Source organism: Chlorocebus sabaeus, chromosome 17 (genome assembly GCF_047675955.1).
Source record: "Chlorocebus sabaeus isolate Y175 chromosome 17, mChlSab1.0.hap1, whole genome shotgun sequence".
NCBI classification, from domain to species: Eukaryota; Metazoa; Chordata; class Mammalia; order Primates; family Cercopithecidae; genus Chlorocebus; species Chlorocebus sabaeus.
Genome location: NC_132920.1, coordinates 6,350,976 through 6,374,900, shown reverse-complemented (window position 1 = coordinate 6,374,900; position 23,925 = coordinate 6,350,976).

Here is a 23,925-nt window from a genome sequence, read left to right as displayed (position 1 = left end):
TCTTATTTCCTGGTGGAATTTTCATCGTCCTGCTTATACTTTACTGGGTACTATAAATCCAAGTGTACCAATTTGTTTTAATAAAAAAGAAATCTTTCTTGCTCTTGATGTTCAGCCGTCATGCTCCTGCACTCCCCAGCATCTTCTCAGGGCCTCATTTTCATCCAAAGTCTGCAGACAGGTCACAGCATCATTAAATTAGAAAAGGAGAACCTTTTTCTTGAGTTCAAAATTGTTTCCATTTTGTGGCCTATCAATTTCTTATCTATTTCAGCAGGCTGGCCAGGACAGGAGGTGCAGGTGTATCCCGCAGGTGGAGGGATTTCCTGCAAATGTGCAAAGTAACCACCATTTCCCACATTCCTGGCCTCCTCCAAAACAGACATTGGACTTACCACTAGATCCAATCTCTAAACATAGAATATTAAGGCCTCCACTCAAAGCCCAAATAAAAATACTAAAAGAATATGAATTTGTGCCTATGTGAAGTTTTAAATTTACAGTACTTCTACCCATTACCTCAGGCCATCTGGAGAGGTGAGATTCTGGGGCCCTTCTCAGACGAATGGCAAGCCTGATCTTGCCTTCTGGCTTGTTCCTGTTAAGAAGAGAAGTAAAGAACAATAGCTACAATGGTGGCTAAAATTTGCTGAGTGCTTTTGATATGCTATCAAACAGCTTTAAGTAGATTTTCTTAATCACTTCTTATAACAGCCCTATGAGGTGGTCAGAGGCTTATGGATGGGGAACTGGGGCTTTGAGAGGTTAAGTACCTTTGCATCTTAATGGTTTCTGATAACATTTATTTCAACGTTTCTCCTTTTCCCTCATGTCAGTCGGGGTCCCCATGGAAAACCATGGCTCATTCATCTTTAGATAACTCAAGAGGGGGTTATTTTTAAAAGTGCTATTTACTGAGGTTCAGGAGAGCAGAGAGGAACCACAGGAATGGCACAGATAGTCAGAATTAGTAGTGTCAGAGCTGCTACCACCCCCAGGCTCCAATGACAAAGAGTGGAAATAATTACTGGAATTCGAAGGGAAGGATTGGGTAGAAGAGACCACCTGGCGAGAGCAGTGACCTTCAGTTAGCAAGCAAGCCAGCCTGAGGTGACCTTGAAAGGAGAGTAGATAGCCTGACCTTGCTCTTTTCACATAAACTATCAAAGACTTTCAGGAGGTGTCTCTAGGGAGGGTAGCCAACTCATCCTGGTTTGCCCAGGACTTTCTCAGCTTTAACACCAAAAAGCTCATGTCCCAAGAACCTCCTTAGTCTCAGGTAAACCAGAATAGTTTAGCTCTAGGTTTCTGAGCCACTGGGGCCAGGATGGGGTGCTTCCCTGGGTACCTGGATAGAGGCATGGCCGGCTGGTGGGCTCGTGGAGGCCTGACTCCACCCATCCATCCACTCCATCATTCATTCATTAGCTCAACAAGTGTTTATTGAACACCTACTATATGCCAGGTACTAGTCTAGCTATTGGGTATTCTGCAGTAAACAAGATGAAGATCCTACCTAGCAGAGAGTGAGGAAGTTAGACGATAAACAAGCAAACATATAAATATGTGATACAATTTCAAGCAGTAATACATGGGGAAGAAAGTGGGGTTCTCCAGACACAGACTGAAGGCTGTGACTATGTGGACATGTTTTCCTTTGGTCAGGGCAGTCTCTCTGAGGAGATGCCTGCAAGCAGAACCCTGGTCCCAGAATATGGGCCAGCTGTGACTGCGTGTGGGAGCTCGTTCATGTACTCTCGTCTTCTGTGGCTTCCCTTCAGCCTCCCAAGCGTGTCTCTTCTCCCTGTGCCCTTCTCTCCTTCAATTCCAAAGACAGCATTCCTTTGCTTTACCTCTGCCAGAATGAATAGTCTCTGTAAGAGGTAATGTTTGAAGCTGCTGCTGGTCATTTATATCTTCGAGCTATCAGATAGTCTACAGGCAGTGCGGAGAGACAGGTTGGTGGTTCCACCTGTGGTCATGGGGAATAATGGCGGATGGAGCCGTGAGGGGAGGAAGCCAGAGGAGAGAAGACCTGGGAAGTCTGAGGCCAGAGAGGACAAACTGTCTAAATTTTGCTGAGGGAGATTCCAAACACTTCTCGAAGAGTTCATTGTAGCTTCTGGGTTCTGTCTCTTCTACGTGAAGTCAGACCCAGGAGACCGAAAAGTGTTTTGAGAAGGCTTTCCGGGGAGGGATGAAGGCCTGGCGAGGCTAAGGGAGTTAGAGTGCCTTGCCCACCACCTCCTACGTGATAAGCATTACTGATCTTCTCCTGGGATTATTCACACTGGACCCTGATGCTATCACGTCTACCATTCTATATTGTACAAAAAGATATAGGGAACTAAACTGAAGCCCAGAGATTCCCAGAAATTTCGTAGTGTTCATGAAGAAAATATACATAACTTCATTCAAAAAGGAAAAAAAAAAAGTCCTCGTTTTATCTTGAGATTCCTCCTCTTAGTTCAATAACCATGAAGTCAATATACCACTATCGAACTTCCTTTGCCTCTGGAATTTAAAGGAACATAAAAAGCACTAATTAATGGCTTGTTCTTAGACCACAGGAAACCACTAGTCACTATCCATTAACAGCTGCTTTTCAAGAATATTTTCCTTGTCTCCATCAGGAAGAAGTAGATGACAAAGCAAAACTAAAAAGCTATTTGTTACATTCCAGTCAGAGGAGCTGAACTCAATATTCCTGGACAGCCACATACGTACGTGACATACATTCATTGTGCTTGCAAATGGTTTGTTGGTTTGTTTATGGCCTGTTGGTTTTGTTTTGCAACCGATATATGTTACCGGAGTGCTAGGCTCTGAGTAGTTCTTCAGGGTGTTGTACTCACAGTAAAGTCAGCAATCCACTGTCTGCAGAATTTGGTAATGCCATATATGTATAGTTCAACGTTTAGAGGAGAGAGAACTTTTAAACTGATGATTTTCCCTTGTTTTTATACGTTTTCCCCCAAATAACATCAATTCCTGATAAACTAATTCAACATAAGGAAAAAGTTGAGAAGTTGAGTCGGACAAGATTTGTTCTCAACTTACTGATGTAAATTGAGGGCAAAGTACCAGTCTTGATTTGGAGTTTTTAGCTTCCTGTCAGTCTGTGTCATGGCCTTAAGACCTCTATCTAGAGAGAAATTGGCAAAAAAATTCCCCAGAATATTATTTTTCTAAAAGAAAAATCTCTGATAGAACCTCATGTAGCCTCCTTATTTCCCCAGTGCTCAGTAGAACATTCCTTCAGAAATGGATTTTCAGCCATAATGGCTGTTTCCCTAGGTGAATTAAAGATGTCATGTGCGGCTGGGCGCAGTGGCTCAAGCCTGTAATCCCAGCACTTTGGGAGGCCGAGACGGGCGGATCACGAGGTCAGGAGATCGAGACCATCCTGGCTAACACGGTGAAACCCCATCTCTACTAAAAATACAAAAAACTAGCCAGGCGTGGTGGCGGGCGCCTTTAGTCCCAGCTACTCGGAAGGCTGAGGCAGGCGAATGGCATAAACCCGGGAGATGGAGCTTGCAGTGAGCTGAGATCCGGCCACTGCACTCCAGCCTGGGCGACAGAGCGAGACTCTGTCTCAAAAAAAAAAAAAAAAAAAAAAGGATGTCATGTGCCTCCTGGTTTCCAAAGAAAGTCGGAATCTAACGGATCACTTAATTTGGGTAGTTTTAGAAATACCCAAATTGGTATTTACGTACCAATATTTTGGTAAGACACTTGTCTTAGAACCTTCTGTTTTGGTGGAGGTTATAGGATGGTTGGTATGAACCATCGGAACTTTCTTCAGTGCTTGGTAAAAGTGTACACCTGGGTTCCTTCTCTGACCTAAGAATCTTCAGATATAGGGCTAGGGGTCTGCATATTTAACAAGATCTGCATGTGAACTTTATGCTCTTCAATCTTGAGAATCGTTGCTTGAAACTAAACCACCACCCATGAGAGAATTTAGCATCTTTTCTTCATCTGAAATCTTGACAAATGGAAAGGATTATACAAGTTTGCCCTCATTCTTTAATTTCCCATCCAAAGTAGAAGGCAGGAGATGGACAGTAGGCATGGGTGAGAGTCCACATGACATGTAGGATAGTTTAACACACATTTATCAGGTGACTTTTTTATAGCAAGCACTGGGCTAGGCGATGGAGAAGTACAGATGAATGAGACATGGTGCTCGCCTGCAAGAAGCTTACACATAATAGAGAAGGCAAATAACTCTTGTTTAACGTGGTGAATGCAAAGCTGCAGTCCTGCACAGAGGTCTTAGAGAAGAAAATGAAGTACTGGACATATTTCCAACTTCCTAATCAGGGTACACCTAACATTTGGTGAAGTGCATATGTCTTAAGTTCATGGCTAAATGAATTTTTACATATGTATGTATAGACCCATTTTAACCACCATATAGATCAAGATACAGATCATTTTCAGCGCTCTAGAAGTCTCCTTCATGCCCCTTCACCACCAGTAATGCCCCCCAAATGTAGCTACTCTTCTGACCTCTGTCATCAGGGATTCGTCTGGGCTGTTTAAAAACTTCATGTAAATTGAGTTATCCAGTATGTACTCCTTTGGTCTCAGTTCATTCAACATTATGCTGTAAGCTTTTGTTCACTTTGTTTCCCTTTGCAGTCTTCCTTCATTGTTCTGTAGTCTTCTACTGTGTAAATATACTACAATTTATTTATTCTACCCTTAATGGTCATTTGGGTTGTTTCCAGTTTGGGGCTATTATGAATAAAGCTAGCTGTGGACACATCTTTTGGTGTGCGTAAGCACTCAAATCTATTGGCTTTATTCCTGTAAGTGAAATTGCTAGGTCACAGTGCTGCATATGTTTATGTTCAGATATGCCAACAGTTATCCGGAGTGGCGTTGCATTTTCCATTATCAGCAGCAGCATAGAAGGGTTTCAGTTGTTCTGTGTCTTTGCCATTTGGTGTTCTCAGTCCTAATCTAGGTCATTTCTCTGTGTGTGTGTGTGTGTGTGTGTGTGTGTGTGTGTGCACGCGCGCGCACGCGCACGTGTGTGCGTGTGTGTCTGTGTGTACACACACCTGGATGCAGGTACATGTGGGATGGATATTTGTTAGTGCCTCTCTTATGATGTTAACTTTTTACTTACTTACTTGCCCTTTAGATAACTTATTTGTGAAATGCAGTTTCAAGTCTTTTACTTACTTTTTTAAAACTAGATTGTCCTTTTCTCATTGATTTGTAGGCGTTTTACAATATATTCTAGTTTACAAGTCTTTTGTTAGATATAGGTCCTGCAAATATCTTGTCCCACCCTGGGGCTTGCCTCGTCAATCTTCTAATGATATATTATGAAACTCACTTTTTCTTTCCTTCTTTCCTTTCTTTTTTTTCTTTCCTTCTTCCCTCCCTTTCTTCCTTTCTTCCTTTTTAAACATTTAATTGAAAAATAAAAATTGTATATGTTCAAGATATACAATGTGATTTCATATATGTATGCATTGTATAATTATCGAAATCAAAATAACACATCCATCATCACCCATACTTACTCTGTGTGTGTGTGTGTGTGCGCACGTGCACGTTGTGTGGTGGGGTGAGGACTCTTAAAATATACTCTTTTATCAAATTTCAAGTAAATAATACAATATTTTTAGTTATAGTCAACCTGCTATACGTTAGGTCCCCAGAATGTATTGATCTTATACCTGAAAGTTTGTAGCCTTTGACCAACATCTCCCATTTCTCCCATCCCCAGCCCTTGGCAACCAGGAGCTCTCTTTGTTTCTCTGAGTTAGACCTTTTATAATTCCATGTATAATTGAGATCATATAGTATTTGTCTTTCTGTGTCTATCTTATTTCACCTAGCATGATGTTCCCCATGTTCATACATGTTGTCACAGATGGCAGGATTTCTTTCTCTTTATGACTGAATCATCTCTGTGTGGGGGGCAGGGGAGTGTGTATGTGTTGTGGGGAGGGATGGGTGTGTGTGTGTGTGTATCACATTTTCTTTTATCCATACATTCACTGATGGACACATATGTTGTTTCTGTATCTTGTCTATTGCGAATAATGCTGCGATAAATGTAGGAGTGCAGACATTTCTTTGACACACTAATTTCATTTTCTTTGGATATATATTCAGAAGTGGGATGACTGGATCATATGGCAGTTCTATTTTTAGATTTTTTTGGAATCTCCGTTATGTTTTCCATAATGGCTATACTAATTTTAATTCCAACCAACAGTGTACAGGGTTTTCTTTTCTCTATACCCTGGCCAACACTTACCATCTCTTATCTTTTCGATAGTAACCATCTTAACAGGTGTAAAGAGATATGTCGTTGTAGTTTAATTTGCAGTTTTCTGAGGATTAGTGATCTTAACCACCTTTTCATATACCTGTTTACCATTTGTATGTCTTCTTTAGAAAAATGTCTATTCAGCTTCTTTGCCCATTTTATAATGGAGTTCTTTTTTCCTTTTTTTTTTTTTTTTTACTTTCAATGTGAGTTTTTAAAATATATTTTGGATATTAACCCTTTATAAGATATATGGCTTGCAAATATTTTCTCCCACCCTGTAGACTGCCTTTTTATTTTGTTGATTGTTTCCTTTGTTGTGCAACAGCTTGTTATTTTGATGCAGTCCCACTTGTTTATTTTGGTTTTTGTTGCCTCTGCTTTTGGCATCATGTTAAAAAATCATTGCCAAGACCAATGTCAGATAACTTTTTCTTTTCATTTTCTTCTAGGAGTTTTTTAGTTTTAGATCTTATACTTAAGTCTTAAATCTATTTTGAGTTAATTTTTGTATATTGTAAAAAGCAAGGGCCCAATATTATTCTATTTTGTGTAGATATCCAGTTTCCTCAACCTCATTTATTGAAAAAACTGTCCTTTCCTCATTGTGTATTCTTGGTGCTCTGGTCAAAGAATAGTTGACCGTATATGCGTGGGTTTATTTCTGGGCTCTCTATTCCATTCCACTGGTGTGTCTGTTTTCACACCAATATCATGCAGCTTTGATTACTACAGCTTTGTCAAATAGTTTGGGATTAGGGAATAAACACAGTCTAACTTATTGGCATGCAGTCCTAACTCTTCTATCACACAGTCCCAGCCTCCCTGACTTTTAAAAACTCCATCTTGGTGTTGGGAGCATCCTTAGCCTTCTTTACATGAGTATTTCCCTCTATTAAGAGGAAAAATGGATAAATCTTTGTTTTGGATCACATAAATGCAAATCGCTTATAAAGTTGAACAGCATTCAATCCTTTATTTTGGATTTCTGTTTCCTTAGCCTGTACTCGAGACCTGGGTGACAACTGTAACCATGTGGAGCCACACCCACCCTTTTCAGCACTGAACTGAGCTGCCTGAAGCCCCACCCACCCCAAGTATAATCTCTGTCCTCCCCACTAGCTCCCCGCTAGATCCCCACCAGCATCTACTCTTCTCTTGCTGGTTTTTTAACTTTGCTGCGACCACCGCTGCTTCTCTGGGCAGAGACCCCTCAAGCCCTGCCAGCACTGTTGTGGAAGTTGGAAGACATTTTCCCATCTCATGATTACAACTAGCTAGGCATGGTTCAGGCTTTCAGTGACCAACACTCTTTTGGAGGTTTCCTAATAGGCAGCCAGTCCTATTCTTTGAGGTTTGGGTCTCCCTTGCCAAGCAACTTGGAATGTATTTTCCTAAGACCAGACTGCAAGACATTTGAGTTCACTTGGGACATCCTAAGGAAAATATTTCAGTCTAGAAAGATGGTTGTGGTAGCCTCTGAATACTTTCCTAAAGTGATATCGCTCTGAGAGCCTCCTACTCATCCCTATCACCATGTCCGATGTCTTCCTTGTTTTCTGTCACTATGCTGTCTCCAGCATTGCTGTGAGGTGCAATTCAGCCCAGGCAGAAAAGATGAGTCACAAAAGCACCAAGCAAAACCTGTTACTGGCATACCACATTTCCATATGACTGAAGCCTTTCTTCTTGGCCACTTGTCCTAGAGGGCACCTGTAAACAAAGAGCCCAGACATAGCTCTTCTAACTGAATATCTTTCTTTAGCACATTAATGAGGAAATAAACTCCCAAACCCTTTTCTTCTCCTCTCTTTCATTTGTACGAGTGGAATTGTGACAAAGCATTGTCTTCTGAAAGACTAATTTCCTAATGCCAAGTGGAGTGTTCCCCAATGCGCCCTGGTGCTGGTAGTCTCAGAGAGCCCTGTGCTGAGGGCTCATTGCTTTGCTCATTCTCTCGGTAATCAAACTGGTATGTCAGATGTGACAAGATCATCCAACATGGAAGAAAGGACAGTAATTGCTTTGCTGAAGGAAAAAAAATGGACTTGTCCTTTGCGGATCACTTGGACTCCTGGAAGCTGTGAAACTGCACCTTCCAGTTCATTTCCCTGGATAATTGATGTTTTCTTCCTTTGAAATAAAGAAAAAAATTCTTTATTTTGTTTTCCCTTGTGGGAAGATGGTATTCCACCCACAGCACACTTCTTCATCACAGAAGTTGATAGTAATGATTAAGTCTGGGAAATATCCCAATCAAATGTCACATGCCACCAAACAGCAGGAGCTGAAGGCTTTTGGCCACTTTGTTGGCTACTGCTGCCTCTGAATATCCCTTATGAGATGATGTGTAGCTTGTCAGTGGATTGGACATTGAGACTTTTCAAAATCCCCTTAAAATAGATGTTTCTAAAACCCAGGAGACTTTTCCATCTGTCTCCTTTGCAGAATTCATGTTGGGGTGGAGTAAATAATGCAGCCTTGTAGAGTCTGAGAATCACCTTTTGAATATTCTCTGTTTAATAACACATAGACTTGACTTTCCCAGTGAATTGATTACCTGCTGTTCATTTTTTAAAGAAAATATAATCTTTGGGCTTCTGCTTCATTGGAACCGAAATCATAAAGATGTTACTCTGCAAGTATTGTATTTTGTAAGAGAATCATTGCTCAAGAAGACTTCAAAAAATTTTCAGAGAATATTTTAACTAATTGCAAATGGAATTTCATTTTGGTTTGGGGCTCTGAGTTTATAAATTTGGAGTGGGTTCTAAAATTAGCCATGAGCTACTCCCAAGCTGGTTTGAGAGGGAAAAATAAAGAAAGAAAAAAAAGAAAATGTTGAAATAGCCTCTTGGTTCTCTTCAGAGCTTTCAGAGTATCCTGGTAACTTTCTAGGCCATCAGTGGTCAAAGGCAATGGGTCCCTGTAGTTTTATATGGAACATTTCCTTCCAGAATGTACTTTCTTTATAATACTGCAAGACACACTGTCATCATGGGCTTGAGAAGACAGCATACTTGAAAGAACTTTGGCTGAAGAATTAATTTCTTTACCCCTTCCCATAGAATCCTAAGTTTGTAAACCCCTCTAGCCAAACTCAGATCTTTAGTTTTACCCACCATTACAATGTGAAAATATTTAGTTTAGTTTTCTCTTCAATGAACTCCAAGATCTTGCCAATGTTGGTCTGTTTTAGTTCAATTTTAAGACATATGTAACTGGCGCAGTTAATTTAACCAGACAAATGAAGTGCTTTTCTTAGAACTGAACACACACTCTAACACACGCTCTAAAATCTGAAGATCTTCTCACTTCCATTCAAAACACAAATAATCAGCCAAAGCAAAACGATCCTCTTTAGCCAATTAAGAATCCAAATTCCTGTTATCCAGTAAGTGGAAAGCACACCCTGGGACAGAATACTGGTGGCACTATTCTCCGGGTGAGCAATAAAACATTTACCCTGAGTCACCAAGCTGAACTGTGCCTTTCACATCTTGCAAGTCTTGATTACATTGTTTCACTAGTCATGAGGGGCAATTCCTGAAAATGCTGCCAAGGGGCCTGGCATTGTAGAAATTTGCCCTACCTCTTTGTGGACATGATAGATAGCCACGGTATAATTCTGCTTCACCAAGCTAGTCTGCAGCTAGGCTTTGCTATCTGCAGCCATCTGTCCTGTAGTTCTAGAAGCCCAAAGGGACTCGGAGAGTACTTTTACATGGAGTGGCTATAGCTTTCGCTGTCCTGGAAAAATGGGTAGATTGAGACTCTGGGCACATGCAGGCAGTGTACTTTATTTCTCCTCTCTAAGTGTGTAAGGTTCCTAGGTCTCTCTGCTCTAGGAATGCACTGAATTTCAGAGCACAGGTTAGCCATTTTCTCCTCGGAGATCTTTTTTCTTCCAACTTGTGTAAAAAGTAAAGTAGAGGTTCCTCTTCAAAGCCTTTCCTCCCCATCTAATTAGGAATAAATAGTAACTTCTCTTAGAAGCAAAATTTATTTGAAGACCTGTGCTAACATTCTTAAATACCTGCTAGCCATAATAAAGAAATCAATGTACTTTATGTTCTTAGCTCCCACAGTTTAGCCTAAATATCTGCCTTCGCATGCTTATACTGGTCCAAGCAAGCATTGCATCATAGCCCATTTATCTTCCTTATTTGAAGGTGTTTTTACCTTTCTCAGCATTCCACAAGTTACTTCGTCCTTCCTTTGTTCTCCTCTGTGTTTGCCTCCTTAAAAAAGTTCTAAGTTGCTAGCCATTCGGGACAAATACAGAATATGAGGTCCTGTTCCAGCCAATGGAAACTGGACACAGCAGTAGGGTAGACACTTCGGGTTGTAAATGACCCTGTCTCCTTTGTTCGGTGTACTCTCATGGCAAAACTGCTGGTGAGTGTACCCTTTCTGCAGCAAGTATAAAAATGACCTTGCTACGGAAATTAAATTTATGTTCAAGTGCTATTTCTTTACAGCACCAGGGAACAAGCATTTCCCACACTTGGATTCAGTAGAGTTCCCCAACCCCATCAACTAACGTGCATATTGTACTTGTTAGTTTATGTCTGCCTGTCTTAGTAGAAAGTATTTTCAGTGTCTTGAGCTCCTGACTCAGTGCTTCACACATAATTTTGCTGATGAATTATTGTGAGCTTGACAGATGGCCATGCCATGACGTGTGGGTCTCAGCAACCTTTTGCCTTATGAAATTAGCCCTTTCTTGACAGTGGGATGCCACACTGCTTGTCCATGAAGGCTGGCTTAGGATATTCTCCACTGAGCCCTGAAACACTGATGCCCTTGAACAGAAGCACAGAGAGTCCGTTAACCATGGCCTGAAGTCCTAGGGACAGTCTATTTAGCTCCTGGTCTTTGGTGGCTAACTTTGCACCATCAGTTTAAGGGCAGAGAAGCATCTTCCCCTGCGTGGCAATGGGGACCAAGTGGGCCCCTGTTCTCTGGGTCATTAGGAGAGTGTGAGTATACATGTGACTAAGGACATTCCTTTTTCAGCCAACCAGCCGTGGAAGTCAAAAGTTGTGTTGGTGAAAAGAGTCAAATTCTGTACAATATTTGAAGAGATTTATTCTGAGCCAAATATGAGTGACCATGGCCTGTGACACAGCCCTCAGGAGACCCTGAGAACATGTGCCCAAGGTGGTCGGAGTGCAGCTTGGTTTTATACATTTTAGGGAGGCATGAGACATCAATCAAATACATTTAAGAAATACATTGTTTTTTTCCAGAAAGGTGGGACAACTTGATGCAGTGGGGGCTTCCAGCCTACAGGTAAATTTAAACATTTGCTGGTTGACAATTGGTTGAGTTTGTCTAAAGACCTAAGATTGATAGAAAGGAAATTTTCAGATTAAGATAAAAGATTTGGAGACCAAGGTTCCTTTGAAGTCTTATAGCAGCTGCCCTTAAAGACAATAGATGGCAAATGCTTCCTATTCAGATCTTTAAAAGGTGCTAGACTATTAGGTCTGATCTCTTTAGGACTGGGAGGGCCTGGAAGAAAAAGATCGAGCTATATTAATAGAGATTCTTTACAGATGCAAACTTTCCTCCACAGAGGATGGCTTGCAGGGCCATTTCAAGATATAGCAAAGAAACATGTTTTGGGGAAAATATTTTGATTTTCTTCCTTATCTCATAATGTTATACCAGAGTCAGGTTGGAAAATAAGTCATGATATATAGTGTTAAATAAAACCCATCTGATGAGAATTTATGGTTTGTAGAGTATGACACCCCAGACTCCTTAGATAGGAATTTGGGCAAGATAAAAAAAAACAGAGCTTAGTCCTCAGGTGGGAATATTTGTTTTGCACTTGGTAATAAATTTCAGAGTGGCCATACTGTGGCAATCTGACTAGTCCAAATTTTGAGCTCTGTGTCCTAACCCAGAACCACAAAACCATCCTGGTTGCTAACAGACACTATGTGGTTACAAACACAGATAGAAGTCTTTCTATGTAAGGAAATGGGAAGTGGGGTGTTGTACTACAAAGGTTTGGATGTAGACAAAAACTTTTCTGATTCCCTGAACTGGAGGGCAGTTTGTCCTTTGAAGCAACTAGGTTCTTATTTCAGCTTTTGTTCAGAGGGAAAGTTACTTCTTTGGGTATCGATTTAGGTCAATTTAATTTCTGTTTGTTTGACCCACAGCTTAGATTTACTTTTCTTCTTTTGGGATTCCATCATTTATAGCTGAAGAGGTAAAGCTTAATCTACCGCCTTGCAAAGTGAAGTCAATGATACTAAGTCCCAAGATTCCTAGTGGGATTGTCTCAGAAACCAGGAAGGAAGGGGCTTCAAACTTTTCCCTTAGAAAGACATTTTCTATTGAAACCCTTTATTTAATCTCTCTATGCCTCCACTTCTCCATTCACTTGTTTATGCTGTGCACTTATTTAGCTCAGCTGCCTATTCATTTATTCAACAGACATTTGCATAGCATATATCAATGTCAAAACCAGAATTTAGCAGATTGAAAAACAAGACAAATCAATGGTCTCAGAATTTAATAACAAATGCTAGAGCTTCCAGGCGACAGCATCTCCCATGGCCTGTCTTGGATTTTAGATCTCTGATGTAAAGGCCATCAGAGAGAATAAGGAGGTAGGGCTAGAATTGACTACCCCTCCCCTTGTCCCCTCAGTCTTTCCATAAGAATACTGCTTCTGCTTTACATTTTCCATATTCATAATTTCTTTTCTAATTACAAAAGTAATATGTTTATTAAATTGAAAAATCCAAAAAGGTTTAAAAAAAGGAGAAAGAAAAAAATTATTCTAAAGGAGTTGCTGTGAACATGTTAATGTAATTTCTCTCTCTTCTGTTGTTTGAAAATCTAGTCAAGAATATTTTACATAGACCACCTTATTTTCCAGTTTTCACCTAATGTTATAACATAAGCATTTGCTTTTGTTACTCTAAACTAATCTACATTATTTTAATGGAGATACATTCTTCATTCTATGGGTATAACCTTATTCACTTAAGTAATCTCCTTTTGTTTGAGAGTATCTTTTCCCTTGCTTTTGTAAGCTTTTTTGTAAGCCTTTCCTTATAAACAATGCTGCTGTAGTGTTTTTGTGGATGGAAGCTTTACACAGTTCAGATTTTGTTTGTTTTTTTTTTTTTTAAGGAAGAATTCCCCAGAGTGTAATTACTGGATAAAACATGAATGGATGTTTTCAAGACTATTGACATGGATTGTCAAGTTATTTTCCAAAAGTGTTTTGCCATCTGCATTTCTTCTCCTGTGTCAGAATGTCTACTTCAGCTGTTTCCATCGTTAAGGAGGTAGGATGCATGGTTAAGAACCTAGGCTCAGAACCAGATTGCTCAACTGAAGTGCTTGCTCTGCCACTTACTCCATGATCTCAGACACTTTACTTAATCTCTTTATGTCTCTGTTCTCCCTTTGAAGAATGAAGATAAAAATAGTACTTCCTCATAGTGAGAATAAAATGAATTAATATATGCAAAGAGATTAGAATTTGCCTGGCACATGGCAAGCGCTATTTTAATATTAGTTGTTATTACCCCATCTACTACCACGGATAAGACTGAGGCAAAAGATAACCGATGAAAATCTAACAGTGTCCTGCATCAGGGTGTGGTGACTTGAATAGTGTCCCCTAAATTTCATGTCCACTGGGAAACCTCAGAATGTGACCTTAGTGGAAATAGAGAGTTTGCTTATGTCGTCGAGTGAGGAGGCAGTCATACTGGGTCAGGGTGGACCCGAATCCAATGGCTGGTGTCCCTACAAGAAGAGGGAACACACAGAGACAGAGGAGAAGGCCCTGTGAAGGTGGAGGAAGAGACTGCAGTCACGCTTCCACAGCTTGAGGAATGCCTGCGGCCACCAGCGCCTGGAGGAGGCAAGGAAGGATCCCTAGAGCCTTCAGAAGAAGTATGTATGGGCCCACTGCACCTTGATTTCTGACCTCTAGCCTCCAGGCCTATAAGAGAATAAATTTCTGTTGTTTAAAGGCATTACATTTGCATAATTTGTTATGGCAGTCCTAGAACAGTGATACACAGGGTAATTCCATAGGTGCCATCAATAGGGAGTATACAGTTATTTACAGGACACTGGTATGTCATCACCGTGAAAGGAAAATAATCAGGGCCCCCAAATCACTAAGCCAAAGGGAAAAGTCAAGCTGGGAGCTGGCAAACCTGCATCCCATTCTATTCCTACATAAGATCGCTACAAAAATAAAAAAGCTACACACCTCTCTCACAATTTGCCCACAAGGAAATTCCTTGTGGACAAAAGACAGAACTCAAAGTCATTCTCTTGTTCACATGAGACAAATGCATACAATCAAAGAATGCAACTGTTTGTTTCTTATCTACCTGCGACCTGAAGCCCCCTCCCCACTTTGAGTTGTCAACTTTCCAAACCAAACCAACGTACATCTTACATATATTGATTGATGTCTCATGTCTCCCTAAAATGTATCAAACCAAGCTTTGCACTGACCACCTTGTGCACATGTCCTCAGGAATTCCTGAGGCTGTGCCACTGGCGTGTCCTTAATCTTGTCAAAATAAACTTTCTAAGTTGACTGAGACCTGTTTCAGATATTTTGGGTTCACATAGCCAAGCAGAATTGACATCATTTGAAGTCACCAGGGATTCCGAACAGAGTGGCAGGCCGGCATCTCAGGGTGATCTTCCTGGGTGACATCGGTGAGCTGACAGACCCAGGCCACCTGTCGTTCTGCACTCCTCCCCCACCCCCTCTGCTGGCCCTGGCCAGGTTCCCAAGAGCTTCTGGATGGATCTTTGTTCTAACTGGCCATTGATAACATGGGCTCATTTCCCCATCCCCTCTGTGCTAGACTGTAAAGATGATTGATGCAGGTAGCAAATGGCCTAGAGTCACCCTCACAGCCTTATTATTGCAGATACAATTACCACCAGGCTGAGCTTGCTGCTATAGTATCTGATAATGGACTCTAATTTGCCAGTGGGGTTTGTGTTCCTTTGTTCCCAGACAGAGATCCGTTTCTAAACTAGAGAGTGATTCATAAATATTTTTCTCTCCAGTCATGAGGGAAGGCCAGATTTCATTGCACAACGAAAGGCAATTCTACCCAGAAGCCCCTGCAGGAGGCTGTGCTCTGCTAGGGCATAGCTCACTGATCCAGGCTGTTCATTTTGTAGAAAAGCCCTCTGAGGCCCAGAGAGGTAATGTGACTTGTCCAAGGTCACACAGTGAATGAGCTAGATCTTTATGCTCTGACACTGCCTCTCTCTTGCTCCCTGAACTGGAGAGTAAAGTAGTAAAGAACCAGGTGTTCTAAGCAGCCCTTTGGACTTGAGCCCCTTTGACCTCTGCTTACTTGTAATAGTGACAGGAATTATGTTTCTTTAAAATAGTATACTTGTTGTTTCTATTTTGTAATAGTCAGAAGCTCATGGATGAGAATTTGGAAAAAATAGAAAAATTTAAGAAAAAATAACCATAAAGAGATGACTTCAAGGCCGGGCGCCGTGGCTCAAGCCTGTAATCCCAGCACTTTGGGAGGCCGAGACGGGCGGATCACAAGGTCAGGAGATCGAGACCATACTGGCTAATGTGGGGAAACCCTGTCTCTACTAAAAAATACAAAAAACTAGCCGGGCGAGGTGGCGGGCACCTGTAGTCCCAGCTACTCGGGAGGCTGAGGCAGGAGAATGGCATAAACCCGGGAGGCGGAGCTTGCAGTGAGCTATCAGGCCACTGCACTCCAGCCTAGGCAACAGAGCAAGACTCCATCTCAAAAAAAAAAAAAAAAAAAAAAAAAGAGATGACTTCAAGTTAGCATGTTTTATTCACTTACAATTATTTTATGTATATGTAAACATTTTTAATTTTTATTTTGGATAAAATTGAGGTGATATTATATATACAGTTTTATATTCTGTATTTTTCCATTTATTGCAGTTTAGTTATTTTCTCATATCATTAAATGCCACGCTATATCTTCAAAAATGTGTTTGTATAATATTATATTATACAGATGATGAAGTTATTTAAACATTTTCGCTATTGTCATTTAAGTGGTTTTATAATTTTGCAATTATAAATAACATTGTTGTGTTATTTATGCATACATATTTATGATTGTCTCTCATTATTTCTTTATAATAAATACAAGTAGAAGTTGGGGTCAAAGGCCAGGCGCGGTGGATCATGCCTGTAATCCCAGCACTTTGGGAGGCCAAGGCAGGTGGATCACAAGGTCAGGAGATCGAGATCATCCTGGCTAACACGGTGAAACACCATCTCTACTAAAAATATAAAAATTTAGCCAGGCGTGGTGGTGGGTGCCTGTAGTCCCAGCTACTCGGGAGACTGAGGCAGGAGAATGGCGTGAACCCGGGAGGCAGAGCTTGCAGTGAGCCGAGATCGTGTCACTGCACTCTAGCCTGGGCGACAGAGCAAGACTCCATCTCAAAAAAAAAAAAAAGAAAAAAAAGAAATTAATGGCAAAAAGCGCAATTACTTTTGCACCAATCTAATAAAAAGAAACAAATATTAAAATGCTTACACAATTACTAACACTTAGCAGACACTCAACACATATTTATTGGTTTTGTTTTGAGCTTTTGCCATCAGTGAAAAAGAAGCCAGGCACTGGAATCTTCTAGGAAAAAGCCAGGGATTTTCATTTTCCAAACAAGTGACTGGTGGTATGGGGAGGATACAGTAAGATTCTTCTGTCTGCCAACATGTAGGTCAATTCAATGGGATACCCAGGTAAAAGCTATTCTCAGTTGCTAATGTAATAATGAAAACAAATGCCAGGATTGTAACAGCTCAAAGGACAGTCTCTCGTCTGGCATTTTGATGATGCCAATATCTTCCTATGGAGACGATTTGGGAAGTCAAACTGCCTTCAGAAAGTTAGGATTTACCTAATGCCATGGGCAACTGCAGTCAAGTTTGATGTGGCTATAAGCTCTTCTTGGAGGAGGAAGAGGAGGAGGAAGAGGAGAGAATGGAGGAAGAGGAGAGAATGGTTGTGTATTTTTGGAGGAGGAAGAGGAGAGAATGGTTGTGTATGAGACCAAGAAAATGAAGCTCTAACTCTGCATCCTTCCCTGAATTCTTGAGTTCCCAAAAGCAAACAATGAAGTGGGGTAGAGAAAACCTGGAGGAAGTAAACTAAAGCCAATCAAACATGCGCCTTGAATCAGCTGGACTTGGGTGCAAATCCAATCTCGGACCCACCCTAGCTACGTGACTGTGGGCAAGCCACTAGACCTTGACCTCCCTTGGTTAGTTTCCTGCTCTGTAAAAGGATGCTGATGCAGGCTACTCAGCAAGATTTTTAATTAGGCTAAAAGGAAGTGAATATGAGACAGAAAGGGGCCAATACGTGGTAAGCAGTATTACTATTATTTATGTAACATTGGTTAATCCTTTTTATTTTATTTATTTTATTTTATTATTATTATTTTTTGAGATGAAGTCTCACTCTGATGCCCAAGCTGGAGTGCAGTGGCACGACCTCAGCTCTCTGCAACCTCCAGCTCCCAGGTTCAAGTGATTCTCCTGCCTCAGACTCCTGAGTAGTTGGGACTACAGGCATGCACCACCATGCCTGGCTAATTTTGTATTTTTAGTAGAGGTGGGGTTTCACTATGTTGGCCAGGCCGGTCTTGAACTCCTGACCTTGTGATCTACCCACCTCGGCCTCCCAAAGTGCTGGGATTACAGGCGTGAACCATTGCACCCGGACAACACTGGTTAATCTACTACCTTATTTTCATATTTTCATAATAAAATGGGAACAATAAAAATAATTTTTCCATGTCTCAATGTTACGGAGATTGTTGACAAAAAGATGTGGAAGTATCATGTCATCTGTGCAGTACTACAAACAAGTCGAGACTGGAAGGGAAGGGGCTCACCCCTGAGCATAGGGAAACAAAGGGTAGCAGCTGCTAGAAGGTCTGGGACCTGGGGCTTTCTCCTGTGACTCCTGTATTACCTTAGGTCTGCTGTTGGCTCACCACTTCCTTAGGCATTGTCCTCCAGTCATTGATTCCTGAGTGCCAAGATTATTCAAATGTTTAGTGTGACAAAATCATGTCAGGATTTAAGCACATCCTACAGAGACAGTTTAGGATAATCAACACTTGTTTCCCGATAAGGCCTGTGGCTCCTGTGGTCTGCTTCCAAGGCGAAGGCCTAATCATAGCAGTCAGGGAGCTATGTGGAGAAGGACGAGTGGGTGGTGCTTCCACCAACAGGCTCTGAACCTCCAACACCAGAATGGCCTCCTTCTGGCATTTTGCTGGTTACAGATCCATCTGAGAGGATCTGAAATGTCAGGCCCACTCCAACCCACCTGACACAATGCATCCCTTCTCTCAAAAGTTCACCCTCTGTAGTCGTCATCAGGTATGTATCAGATTGTGGCCAGGGCAGGTAATCTATGTGAAGCCAAATGCCATTGATGACATGATTTTGAGCCACTTAAATGAAATACAATGAAAGATTTTCATGAGACTGTGGCATTAGGCAGGATTCCCGACAGAAAGGTCAGTACTCTTAAAGTCTTTTTGTGCTTTTGACTTACATTTAAGTTCTGTATAATACTCAAACCAAACCCAAATGTATTCACTGCATTATTATTTGTAGTAGAAATTAGGAATCCTGCATACATTTTAGACTTTTCATCCTGTGACCCACAATTTCAAAAGATGCCAACAAAAGATGATTTCACCAAAGTTATTGTTGATTTGGGAGAACCAAAGGGGAGGTGCAAATGATATTTCACAAGCTCTTCTTTGATGACTCTATTGCTTACACAGAGAGATGTGAGTGGATAAACCCATCATTCAGTAAATATTTAATGAGAGCTTGCCATATGGGTACTGCTTGCTGGTGGCCAGAGCCCCCTGGGAGTGGGAATAGAGAGGAGGAAATGCATGACAATGAGTGGTGCTGAGAAATTAGAACTGAAGGCTTGGCCCCCAAGGAATGAGGGAGAAGAAGCCGTAGGTTACTTCCAGGTTTTAGCTTGAGCGACTGACTAGGCAACTAGAAGTGATGCCCCCAGGAGCAGAAAATGCAAAAAGAAGAGTGGCTTTGCAGGGGTGATTGAAGGGGCCTGTAAGGAATCATCTAGTCTCAGTGACTGAGTCCTTTCCCCCAGGAGGCACGGCATGGAGAGAGGTGCATCCACAGTAGTGCACATTTTCTCCAAAATTATAGAGAAGGAAACAAGTAGTCAGAAAAGAGACAGTATGTTCTTCAGCAATGCCAGGGATCAAATATGAGAGAGAAAAGATCCCTCATTGTCTCAGCCATCGGAGTAACAAAATAGAGAACAGAAATCAGGATATGGAGTATGTATCAGTTAACTATGGCTGCATAGCAAATCTCCGTAAAATTCAGTGAGTTAGAACATCAGCTATTTCTTAATTCTCATGAATCCAAGGGTCAGCTGATCCATGATTTCCACTCATGAGAACTGGTCTTGGCTGATCTTGGCTGGACTTGTTCTTGCATGTGTGGTTAGCAGGCTGGTTGCCTGGAGCTAGCTGTTCTGGGATGGCTTCAGCTGGGATAACTCAGCTCTGATCCCTGTTATCTCCCATCCTCCGGAAGCTTGTTCTCACAACAGATGTGGGGGTGCAAGAGGGAGCAGAAGCGTGCAAGACCTCTTGAGGCTCAGGCTTGCACCTGGCATGCTGTCATTTCTGCTGCAGAGACAGTCACAAAGGCCAGCCCAGATTCAAGGGTTAGGGCAGTAAACTCCGCCTCTGGATGGGAGGAGTTACAGAGCCACATTACAACAACGTGAATACCGGGAAAGGCAGAGAATTGGGACCATTTTTTTGGAAACAATCAACCTCCTATGAGGTCCTGAGACCAGGAAAGCTGAGGAGGGCAGAGGCTGAGCAGAGGGAATACTGGCACTCAGACTGGCCTCGTGCAAGGTTCAGTGCAGTATGAGCGGCATGAACCAGGTTCATTTAAAGGGAATGGAACCCATCGGCCACCTAGGTGGAAGTGACACAATGTGGAGGTTAAGCTGGCATGATGTTAGAACAAACTCCTGTCTCCTTTTGCCCTCCAAACACTTGCGTTGTGGGGACACACTGATTTAGTCAAAATGAGACTCATTCAAAGCCAGGCAACACCTCAGGGTTGTGAATCTGTGAACCAGTTTTGAGCCTTTCTTGCAAGAGTTTGTGAGTATAGAATAAGAGGGTGACAGGCCATTGCAGCAGAGCCTGGAGGTAAAGCCATACCTCTATCCCTGTTTTGCCAGGAAGCTCACGTTTCTTATGCGGAGCCAATCGAAACATCATATGCTGTTTGGCATCTGCACACTGAATGGCTGAATGTGAATCAGCAATGTTGTGCAACTTTCAGAAAAACTAAGGAGTGTCCAGGGGAGAACTAACAGGAATGAAGAATTTAGCAGCCCAAGAGAGATTCTCGTGATTTCCAAATTAGCCAAAACTCACCAGAATGTTCAATTGCCCTCTGGCCATCACATAACCGTGTCGTAGGAATTATACAGGGCCCAGGAAATGAAGGTGGGGATGAAGTCAGAGGAAAAAAGGCTCACAAGTAAAGAGCCAAGGATTTGAACAACTAGACTAAAAGAAGAAAGCACTGAAGAGAGACTAACATGATTTTGGTATAAAAACGGCACTCATGGTGATAAAACGGGCCCCATCTCCACTGAGGAAAATAAGAGGAGGCAAGGAAGATGAAGCCACAGCACAGGATATTAAGGCTGGATTTAAAGGAAGAACTGTGACTGTTCTTAGGTGTTACTGAATTAGCTCTTCAGGAGAAGGAAATGGGTTGAGTACTAGAATAAGTGCAGTGTGTCAATATTGATGGTCGGTACAAAGGTTACCTGCAGAGTTACTGCATAAATGACTGTGAAACTTCCTTCATAGGGGTCTTTAAAATCAGATAACTGCTCTGAGGTGAGAGACTGAGGGTAGGATTAACTACCTGCTTGCATTAGTTTCAAGTCCTTAAACATTGAACATCCACATGTGTTTGTGGGCCCCTGAGGCTTTTTAAACTGTTGTGTTTCATGTCTTTGCTAATCATTTCTAGTTTTAATAGTAAGGATTTCCTTTGGCTTGAATGCCAGGAAACAAGTTATTTCCATCCTGGTATTCATTCGATCTTTGTAAGATCTTTATTCTTTTGTGGGGTCAGGGAGAGGATGGGCACCTAAGAGTGAACCTGAGAAATTTGTACGTGGGTTTTTCTGGAACTCCTCACTGTAGTGTGGCATTGTCCCCAAGGCCAGCTCCTCTTCCACGTGATTTTGCTACTCACACACGCAGCAATTACCATGTGGCATTAGCTGACCGTGCCGGGCGCAGTGTTATTATTGCTATTATTATTTGCTTTCCAGACGGAGTCTCGCTCTGCCGCCCAGGCTGGAGTGCGGTGGCGCGATCTCGGCTCACTGCAAGCTCCGCCTCCCGGGTTCGCGCCATTCTCCTGCCTCAGCCTCCCGAGTAGCTGGAACTACAGGCGCCGCCACCACGCCCGGCTAATTTTTTGTATTTTTGGTAGAGACGGGGTTTCACCGTGTTAGCCAGGATGGTCTCGATCTCCTGATCTCGTGATCCGTCCTCCTCAGCCTCCCAAAGTGTTGGGGTTACAGGCGTGAGCCACCGCACCCTGCCTGGGGCGCAGTGTTGTTTGCTGCTGTTGACCTAAAGTAGGTCTGACTGAGCTGCTTTGAGTTACAAGTACTGGAGGCAAACTCTGAGGTAAGCAGGAAAGATGGTTCCATTTACTCATTTATAAAACAGACTGGGGGGGTCCACGCTTGATAGAGAAAGGGGGAGAAACATGCAGGCCAGTGAGGAAACTGTGAACAACGAGCACATAGGTGTAAAATACGAGACTACAGACAAGTGAGAGGCAGTGTGAGGCTGGGGATGAATCAGCGCAATAGAGGCAAAGGCAATCAACTGCAGGCCTCTGAGCCTCATGGGCAAAGGAGTCCTAATACTAAGGAGGAGGAACAAGCTGCTGGTGTTCTAACGGAGCGGAGAAACCCAGGTGCCTGTGGGCAGGGCCTGGATGACGAGGTTGCTTGGGTGTCTGAAGTGAGTGATTCATCAGGGAGCTACAGCTGTTTACAGCTGACCCGTGTGTTAAATATTCATCACCCAGAGAAGGGAAATGTGTTCCAGTGCCCTGAAGCAAAGCTGAGGCTTTTCTGTTTGATTAGAAGATAAGTGAAAAAATAAGGTGACACATTTTCTCTTTCTCCTAAGTTCCCAGGGAATCTTTCGGTAAGTTGAGGTTACTTGCAGGGTTTGAATAAGTTAAAAAAAACATTCTGTTTATTTGACATCTCCTTTTTCAAAGCATGTGTGTAGGAGGCTGTGGAGGTGGGAACAACGCAAGAGTCATTCATTTCTGATGCAGAACAACTGGGCTAAATTTCGCAGAGAGCTGCGGTCTCGCTTGACTCTCTGGTACTCAGGTAGAAGCACCTATGGAAGTGACTGAGCCATTTGATGACTGGTCTCTCTGCAAGGTCCACAGGGCATGTTATGTCTATTAGTAGGTGACAGATGGAATACCATTATTAGTGACCATAAAATATAGTCAGGAGCGGATGGTTGTGGCTCTTCGAGTTGATCTGAGAAATATCGAGGAAAGCCTACATTCTGTACCTGAAATATTTGTCATTGATGAACTTTTCCATTTAGACTAATTTTTCAGATTCTTTACAATAATTTTTCAGTGATAGGCTGGGCATGGTGGCTCATGCGGATAATCCCAGCACTTTGGGAGGAAGATTATTTGAGCCTAGGAGTTCTAGACCAGTCTGGGCAACATAGTGAGACCTTGTCTCTACAAAAAGTGAAAATAAATATGCAGCCAGTCATGTTGGCACATGCCTGTAGTCCCAGCTAATCGGGGGGACTAAGGGGGAATGGTTGCTTGAGGCAGGGAGGTTGAAGCTGCAGTGAGCTGTGATTGCACCACTGCACTCCAGAGCCTGGGTGACAGAGTGGGACCTTGTCTAAAATAATAATAATAATACTTAGTGATGATATAGAACATGTATGTATGACTTTGAAATATATATATATATTCCTTTGAGTTAGATATTGTTATCTCCAAATGCTCTAAGAAAGCTTAAGTTATTGGCTTGGAGTCATGTAGATGAGGAATTGAAGAGGTGAGGTTTTTAATGGAGACTTTCCTAATTCTAAGTTCTCTTATATTTATCCTACACCCGAGCCAAGAAGAAATTTACAAGAGGCAAGGTAAGGATTCTAAATCAACAGTAGTCAGAGAGCAAAGTTCCCAAGAAGTGTAGAGGTAGCAAGAAGGCAGACTTAGCCTCTTTATTTTTGCCTGCCTCCAAGCTTTGCACCTCTGAGACCTGGAAGAGGAGGTTTTTGTAGGATTCATCCATTGTACAATTTTATTCAACATCTACTTTGTACCAATCCCTGTTCTCATCACTGAGGATAGATTAAGGAGTAAGACACAAAATTTCTTCCCTTGTAAAGCTTTGGTTTTTGCGAGGGAGGTAAGGGTCACTCAGCCTTATGGCTTAACTTCTTGTGGCTAATTTTGATCATCA